General features: G+C 44.4%; 1 pseudogene; it reads right to left on the reverse strand.

The window, feature by feature from the left end:
- Positions 1-906: 906 nt before the first annotated feature.
- On the reverse strand, positions 907-4,607 carry LOC115297689 (annotated as a pseudogene).
- Positions 4,608-8,702: the final 4,095 nt, after the last annotated feature.

Here is an 8,702-nt window from a genome sequence, read left to right on the forward strand (position 1 = left end):
GTTCCTTCCTACACATTGTCACACTAGTGACTTCCAGATTATTTGTCCATTTGGAGAAATTATGACCTTTTGTTAGATGCAGTTGTCACCTTCCTGAGCTAGGATTTGACATAAGGAACCACTAAAATTTCCTCCAGTGACTTACGCTGACGGTATATAGACTCTGTAAGCAGACAAGTTCTGCTACAAAACAAATATTATTCCCAGTGCTCAATCATCTCTCAGTGGCTGCTGATCTATCAGATATTGCAGCCAAATATTTCTTGTTTTTATAATTCTATCCAAAACCTTCCTATTTCAGTACCTCTATTATTGGCTAAGTCAGAATTAGAATGCCACCTGTGATTAGTTAAAACTAACCTGGAAAAAAAAACTAATCTGCAGGCCAGGAGACAAGTCACAAATGAGATAGTGAAGCATGTGGGCTCTGAGCCAAGCTCTGAAGATTCTATCCTAGCTCTGCCACATACTTCATATACCTGTTCTATGCCTCTGTTTCTTCCTCTGTTAAGTGGGGAGGCCACTGCTGCTGCTGATTACAGTGTCAAGTGAGTCATTCTAATCTCCAAATATTGCCTGGCACAGACCAAAGGGGACAGTTACACTCTAACGGATAAATTTGAAAATAATGTAATGTATATGAAGGACAAGCATGCTGTAGATCAGCAAACCAGCTTCACTACCTAGGAGTGAAACCCACCAGGAACTAGAAAGGGGAACTGCAAGGTGGGAAATAAATGAGTCAACAGCCCCATCTTTCCTCCCTCCTGTCTCAGTGGAACACTATCCAGAGGAGCCACAATACCTGACCATTGTCTGTGCTGCCCTTTAGTGTCTGTCCCCCTTCTGTCCTTATGTCTCCCTTGGGGGACATTTTTTGTGGCCGCAGCTTTAGTGGAGCATGGCCTACATTGAGTGCCGCAATCTGTAGGCCTGTGGATGATGGGTGTTTGCAGACAGGGTAACTGCCACTACCACCACGGGTACCATCTCCTCTATGAGAATCCCACATGGCCCCAGCCAGACTTGCTCAGGGACAGATGGCAGCCCTGAGTACTTGTCCAGAGCTGATAGGCCAGTGGCCCTCTGAATGGCCCAGATTGAGGAATAGCCTGGCATGGCACCATTTGGCTTCTTAGGGTCGCCTTGTGGAGGAGAATATGCAATCGAAAGAAGGCATGTCACTGGGCAGAAACAGGACCCAGGGATCCTGCTGCACTGTATAAGGATATCCGGGAGGATGAGGTAACATAGGTTCACAGTGAGAGGCTCCCATTTGGGCAGTGACTGTGCTGGATCTAAAGAGAAGAGTGGCCATGACCTGAGAGCACAGAGCAGGCTCCTTAAGTAATTGAAGGACACTTCAGACACTAAGGCCCCATTGTCTTCCCCATCTCCACTCCCACACTAGAACACAAGTTCTCTGAATCTGGAATCATGGTCAGAGCCTGGCTCATCAAAAACAGTTCCAAACTCCTAATCACTGCCCATATCTGGAACTATTGCCCTGTGGCCATCCTACCCTCCACCACCATCTAAGCAGTGGAACTAATGAAGAAGGTTTTATTGATTTGTCTTTCCGTTGGGTACAGTTCCAAGGAGGCCACAGCTACAGAATCTTCAGAAAAGAGTAGAAAAATACCCATGTGTCAGTCCTCACTGGTTATGGGGGAGCCATGTCACCCTCGTAGTCTATGATCCGGACTACGTGAAGGTGATTCTGGGGCGATCAGATGAGAGCTAACCAACATGTCTGCCTGTGTGGCTCTTCCTTCTTGGGTACATTCATCAGGGACTGTGAAATTCTGGAGGGAGTCATGGCTCAGCCTTCAATACTGTTCAGCAACCATCCTCCTATCCCACAAGCCAACATAAGGCCAAATATACATACTTAGATGAAATTCAGATAACTGTGAGAGATTCTGTCTTCCTTCCTTCCTACCTTCCTTCCTTCCTTCTTTCCTCCTTCCCTCTTTTTCTCTCTCTTGCTCCTTCTATTTTTATCTCTCCTTTTCTTTTTTTAAATTTCTTTTCTCTTCCTTCCTTTCCCCCTCCCTCCCTCCCTTCCTTTCTCTCTCTCTCTCTCTCTCTCTCTCTCTCTCTCTCTCTCTCTCTCTCTCTCTCTTTCATCACACTGATATGATCTCAGATCTCAAAGACAATTTGACCTCCATGATGGCTGATATTTGGAACCCCTGCCTGCGGTGCTCATAGAATGCCTGAGTCACCATAAAAAAATACCCACAAGCATCTCGAGGGTATCATGCTAAGTGAAATAAGTCAGGCAGGGAAGGACAAATACCATATGTTTTCACTCATAGGTCTAACAGGAGAAACCTAACAGAGGGCCATGAGAAGGGGAAGGGGAGGAAACGAGTTAGGGAGGGGGAGGGAGGCAAATCATGAAAGAGTCTTGAATACTGAAAACAAACTGAGGGCTGAAGGGAGAAGGGGAAAAGGGAAGGGGATTGATGGACATGAAGGATGGTACTTGTGGGGAAGAGCACTGGGTGTTATATGGAAACTAACTTGACAATAAACTATTAAAAAATACTCACAAGTATCCATCTTTTCATTAGCACTGAGGGCAGCAGCTGTATTTCTAGCAGATTCATAGTCTCGATGGGCTGTGCTATAGACACTTATTCTACTGTCTTGAGCCCACAGTCACTATCAGGAAAGAAAGAGAGTCAGGGTAGGAGGAAATTGAGAAGTGGCTTGGCACAAACTGCCAGCTTACAATCCTCAGGAAAGGATGGGGGCCAATGTCCTGGACCACAGCTCCTCCTGGGGGCAGCCTGCCTTCAGTTTTCCCCTCAGTTTTCTGTAATGCCCCTATTACCTTTCAGACCGAAAGTCTCATGAATTCTACAGATTAATGGCTCCCTGCATAGGTGAGTACAGTCTTACTGGAAAATCCACCTTCTGGTTTGCCATAAAGTATTCATTTGGCTGAGATTAAACAAGACTGTGGAGACTGGCACCAAAGTCACACCCCTCAACTCTGAATTGCAACTCATTTTTTTCCACCTATCAAACTGAGTCTCTTTTTTAATAGTTTATTTTCAAATTGGTTTCCATAATACACCCAGAGCTTCTCCCCACAAGTGCCCCCCACCATGACCTTCACGTCCTCCATGACCATCAGCCCTCAGTTTGTGCTCAGCATTCAAAAGTCTCTCATCATTTGCCTCCCTCCCTGTCTCTTACCATTTTCCCCACCTTCCCCTTCCCAAGGTCCTCTGTTAGGTTTCTCCTGTTAAAACTATGAGTGAAAACATATGGTATCTGTTCTTCTCTGCCTGATTTATTTCGCTTAGCATGACACCCTCGAGGTCAATCTACTTTGCTACGAATGGCCATATTTCCTTCTTTCTCATTGCCATGTAGTATTCCATTGTATATATAAACCATATATTCTTGATCCATTCATCAGCTGTTGGGCATTTAGGGTCTTTCCATGATTTGGCTATTGTTGACATTGCTGCTATGAACATTGGGGTACATGTGCCCCTATGCATGAGCACTTCTTCATCTCTTGGGTAGATCCACAGCAGTGCTATTGGTGGGTCATAAGGGAGTTCTATTGATAGTTTTCTGAGGAACCTCCACACTGTTTTCCAGAGCGGCTGTACCAATTTACATTCCCACCAACAGTGTAGGAGGGTGCGTGTTTCTCCACATCCTTGTTAGCATCTATAGTCTCTTGTTCATTTTAGTGACTCTGACCAGTGTGAGGTGGTATCTCATGTGGTTTTGATTTGTATTTCCCTGATGATGAGTGATGTTGAGCATCATTTCATGTGCCTGTTGGCCAGATTCTTGGACTGGTGGCTCATAGCCATCAGATCGTTCAACTTTAGCACTGGTCTCATTCCACAGTAGCTTTTCCAGAACTACTACTGTCACCACAAAGCTCCATGAGCTTTCCCAATTCAAACTTGGGCTTCTTGAGCATTTTTACTTTTCTAATGAAGATATCATAGAGTGGATAAACAGACTGGCAAGCCTTCTCTATGTCTTTTTCCGATGCTGTCTAGAATCAATTTATTGACCACTTCTGTCAAGTCATTTGTCTGCACCTCTCAGGTCATGATTTCCATCATCTTTTTCTGAATTTGGCGGACCTGTGTTGCTGAACATTAGAGGTTTTCTGAATTTGATTGTTGTGTTTCTTAGTAAAATCAACACAAAAAAGATGAAGCAAATACCCATCAGTAGTCTTGAGGTCAACATGAGCCTCAATCATGGTTTGCCATTTTTTGACCATGGAGCAGATTTTGTCCCAGGTAAGATCCATGCCATGGAAATTAGTCAGGCAGTTTTTTTCCCTGAGCATCTTCAGTAATCAGGTTGAATTTCCTAAATGCAACTTCATCATTCTGCAGATCAGCAAGGCCTACTTCAAACACATGACCCTTGAAGGCATCAGATGTGATTTTTGTCCCTTGAGTTCTCATGACTAGTGTTTTCCTAATATCTCTTATATTAAACCTTGCTGGTCCTTTTACATTATACCAATATTTCTTTGAAAATGGGTCAACCACTTTCTTCTTGGCTCCCTTTTTGCTGCCTTTCGTAAGGCACTTGTTCTTGCTGACCGCCATGATGCTGCTCTCTTTTTCTATTTTGAATGATAGACTTGCTGGGTAAAGGATTTTTGGCTGCATATTTTTTTCTGTTCATCACAATGAAGATTTCTTGCTATTCCTTTCTGGCCTGCCAAGTTTCAGTAGATAGGTCTTTAACTACTCTGATAGGTTTCCCTTTGTATGTTAGGGCCTTTTTATCCTCAGATGCTTTCAGAATTCTCTCTTTATTCTTATATATTTGCCAGTTTCACTATGATATGTCATGCTGAAGGTCGATTCAAGTTATGTCTGAGGGGAGTTCTCTGTGCCTCTTGGATTTCAATGCCTATTTCCTTCCTCAAATTAGGGATGTTCTCAGCTATGATTTGATCTAGCCCCCCCTTCAGGACCTTTTTCTCTTTCTTCTTCTTCTTCTTCTTCTTCTTCTTCTTCTTCTTCTTCTTCTTCTTCTTCTTCTTCTTCTTCTTCTTCTTCTTCTGGAATTCCTATGATACGGATATTGTTCTGTTTGTATCACTCAGGTCTCAAATTCTCCTTTTGTACTCCTGGATCAATTTATCTCTTTTTTTCTTGGCTTCCTCTTTTTCTATAACTGTCTTGTAATTCACCTATTTTCCTCTCTGCCTCTTCAATCCATGCAGTGGCCACCTCCATTTTATTATTCACCTCATTTATATCAGTTTTTAACTCATCACAGCTATTTTAAAGGTCCCTAGTCTTTGTATCAATAGTTTCTCTGATGCCTTCCATGCTTTCTTCAAGCCCAGTGATTGATTTTATGACGATTGTTCTAAATTCTTGCCCAATTATGTTGCTTATATCTGTTTTGAGCAGTTCTGTGGCTGTGACTTCTTCCTGGAATTTCTTTAGAGGAGGGTTCTTTCGTTTTGTCATTTTTGCTAGCTTTCTGTCTCTTGTCAGCTTTAAAAGCTCATTGTGCACTGTGCACCTATTAGTATTGCTCTGTTAAAGGAGGCTTATTGATTGTCCAGGGCCTGTCGTTTCAGGAAATATTCTTTTAATGGTGTCTCTCAGCGTCTCTTGTTGTGCCTTTGATTATTTTATTTCCCTACTCAGTGATATTTGGGACTTTCCACCATGTGTACTTTGGCTTGTTTCTTAAGGTAGCCCTGAAAAGGAAAACAGACAAACACACAGTGAACAAAAGCATGCAAACGCACAGACAAATCAAACAAACAAGAAAACCAAATGAGGAAAGTAAAAAAAAGAAAAGAAAAAGAAAAAGAGGGGGACTAAAGCAATAAAAGACAAAGGACAGCCTAAAAGTGTAAAATCAGTGGAGGGGAGAGATAAGAATCAGATAAGGGAAAACATATCTGAATGGCAATGCATCAATGGTGGTCTTTCCTGGGCTTCAGGGGTTATAAGGAGAAAAAGGAAAAAAAAAAAAAGGAAGCTCTCCAGCATGGATGGGCATGGCTTAGCATAGCTTGTCTCCTGGGCTGTTCTCTGAGCACCCCACCCCCACCTTGGTGGTTGTGGGGAGAAGAATGGCAGTGTCCCATTCCTTTCTCAAACCAAGCATTGCAACCCACTCTTTAGGGTCTTATCTCCCTGTGTCATGGGCGGGCCAAGTTGTATTTTCCAGGTAAGCCTCAGTTCAAAGTCCTAGTCCATGCACTTTTATGCTACCACAGATGAGATGTACTTGCTTTGGTGGCTGGCTTCTTAGACAGGATCTTGTAGGGGGAGGGAGCATTTTCTCTAGGTGCTGGCAGGAATTTATGCTGCTGCTGCTGGAGGCGAGGTGCATGCCCTCACAGACCACCACTGACTCCCAGCCCCCCTCCAGGATAGCGATTGCGTAGAGGGAGGGATCAGTTTCTCTTGGCTCAGGCCGGGATTTGTGCTGCCATTGCCTGAGGCAAGGTGTGGTGCCTGAGGCTAGGGGTGCAGCAGGAGGCAAAATGCATGCACTCACAGACACCGCTGTGGACTCCCAGCCCCCAGCCGGGAAAGTGATCACGTAGCGGGAGGGAGTAGTTTCTCTCGGAGCTGGCTGGGATTTGCGCTGCTGCTGCCCGAGGTGCTGGGCAGTGCCGGCAATGAGCTGTGCACTCCTTCAGCCAAAGCGCACCCTGGCCTCCTCTGCTGCCAACTCCCTGCAGGGATCGCCTAGGGATGGGGGTTATTTTTTCCCTGCTGGCACCCGGGATTCTGGATTTGTGCGGCCAATACTGGAGGTGAGATGGGCCATGGAAATGAGGTGTGTGCTCCCAGTCTTGCAGGAGAGGCCGAAGTGTGGGCCCCTGGGGCTGCCACCACCATGGCCGCCGACTCCCTGCTGGGATGGCACAGGGCTGGAAGCTGTTTTTTCCCATGTGCCACCTGGGTTCAGGATTTGGGCTACTGAGCAGTTATATATGGAGTGAGAGTTTTTCTCTCCATCCCGGGTTAAGTTCTCTACCTCTTCTCTAGAGACAGTACTATGAGTGTATTCAGTTTCTCTTTCTCTTCCCTTTGTCTCTCAGAGGCTCCTCGCACTTTCCCTGTGTTTGGCTGGGGCTCCCACCTCACCTGCCTGTCTTGGGCTGGCTCGTTTTCCAATCTCCCCTTTTCGCACTCATTCACTCAGGCATCTTTGAGGTTGTCTTCTTTCTGGCATCTGTATTTTCTCCTTCCTCTCTTGCAGATGACAGTAATGTTTTTCTCAGTTCGCTAGATGTGGGTGGATGAAGTTTACAGAGCTCCCTTCCTCTCCATCATCTTGGCTTCTCCCTCTCCTATTTTTTTTTTAACTTGGATATCCTTCCTTAAGGTATTCTTTATTTTAAAGTAGTTTATTGTCAAATTAGTTTCCATAAAACACCCAGTGCGCTTCCCCACAAGTGCCCTCCTCTACCACCTCCACCTCTTCCCTCCCTCCCCCTTCAGCCCTCAGTTCGTTTTCAGTATTCAATAGTCTCTCAAGTTTTGCGTCCCTCTCTCTCCCCAACTCTCTTTCCCTCTTCACCTCCCCCTGGTCCTCCATTAGGTTTCTCCTGTTCTCCTGTTAGACCTATGAGTGCAAACATGTGGTATTTGTCTTTCTCTGCCTGACTTATTTCGCGATTGCACGAAAAAACCATAAAATACCTAGGAGTAAACCTAACCAAGGATGTAAAAGACCTATATGATGAAAACTATAGAAAACTTATGAAAGAGATTGAAGAAGACACCAAGAAATGGAAAAACATTCCCTGTTCATGGATCGGAAGAATAAACATTGTGAAAATGACAGTACTACCCAAAGCAATCTACACATTCAATGCAATCCCCGTCAAAATTGCACCAACATTCTTCTCAAAGCTAGAATAAACTATCCTCAAATTCATATGGAACCACAAAAGACCCCGAATAGCCAAAGACATACTGAAGAAGAAAACCAAAATGGTAGGCATCACAATCCCAGACTTTAGCCTCTACTATGAGGCTGTCATCATCAAGACAGTATGGTATTGGCACAAAAACAGACACATAGACCAATGGAATAGAATAGAGAACCCAGAACTGGGCCCACAAATGTATGGCCAATAAATTTTGACAAGCCAGGAAAGAGTATCTGATGGAAAAAAGACTGCCTATTTAGCAGGTGGTGCTGGGAGAACTGGACAGCAACATGCAGAAGAATGAAACTAGACCAGTCTCTTACACCATAAAAACAAACTCAAAATGGCTGAAGGATCTGAGTGTGAGACAGGAAACCATCAAAATCCTTGAGGAGAAAGTAGGAAACAACCTCCTAGACCTCCACCGCAGCAATCTCCTACTTGACACATCCCCAAAGGCAAGGGAAATGAAAGCAAAAATGAACTCTTGGGACCTCATCAAGATAAAAAGCTTCTGTCCTGCAAAGGAAACAATCAAGAAAACTAACAGGCAACTGACAGAATGGGAAAAGATAGTTGCAAATGACATATCAGACAAAGGGCTAGTATCCAAAATCTACAAGGAACTCACCAAACTCCACACCCAAAAAACAAATAACCCAGTGAAGAAATGGGCAGAAGACACAAACAGACACTTCTCCAAAGAGGACATCCAGATGGCCTACAGGCACATGAAACGATGCTCAACATCACTCATCAGGGAAATACAAATCAAAACCAC

This window comes from Suricata suricatta, chromosome 8 (assembly GCF_006229205.1).
Source record: "Suricata suricatta isolate VVHF042 chromosome 8, meerkat_22Aug2017_6uvM2_HiC, whole genome shotgun sequence".
Classification (NCBI taxonomy): domain Eukaryota; kingdom Metazoa; phylum Chordata; class Mammalia; order Carnivora; family Herpestidae; genus Suricata; species Suricata suricatta.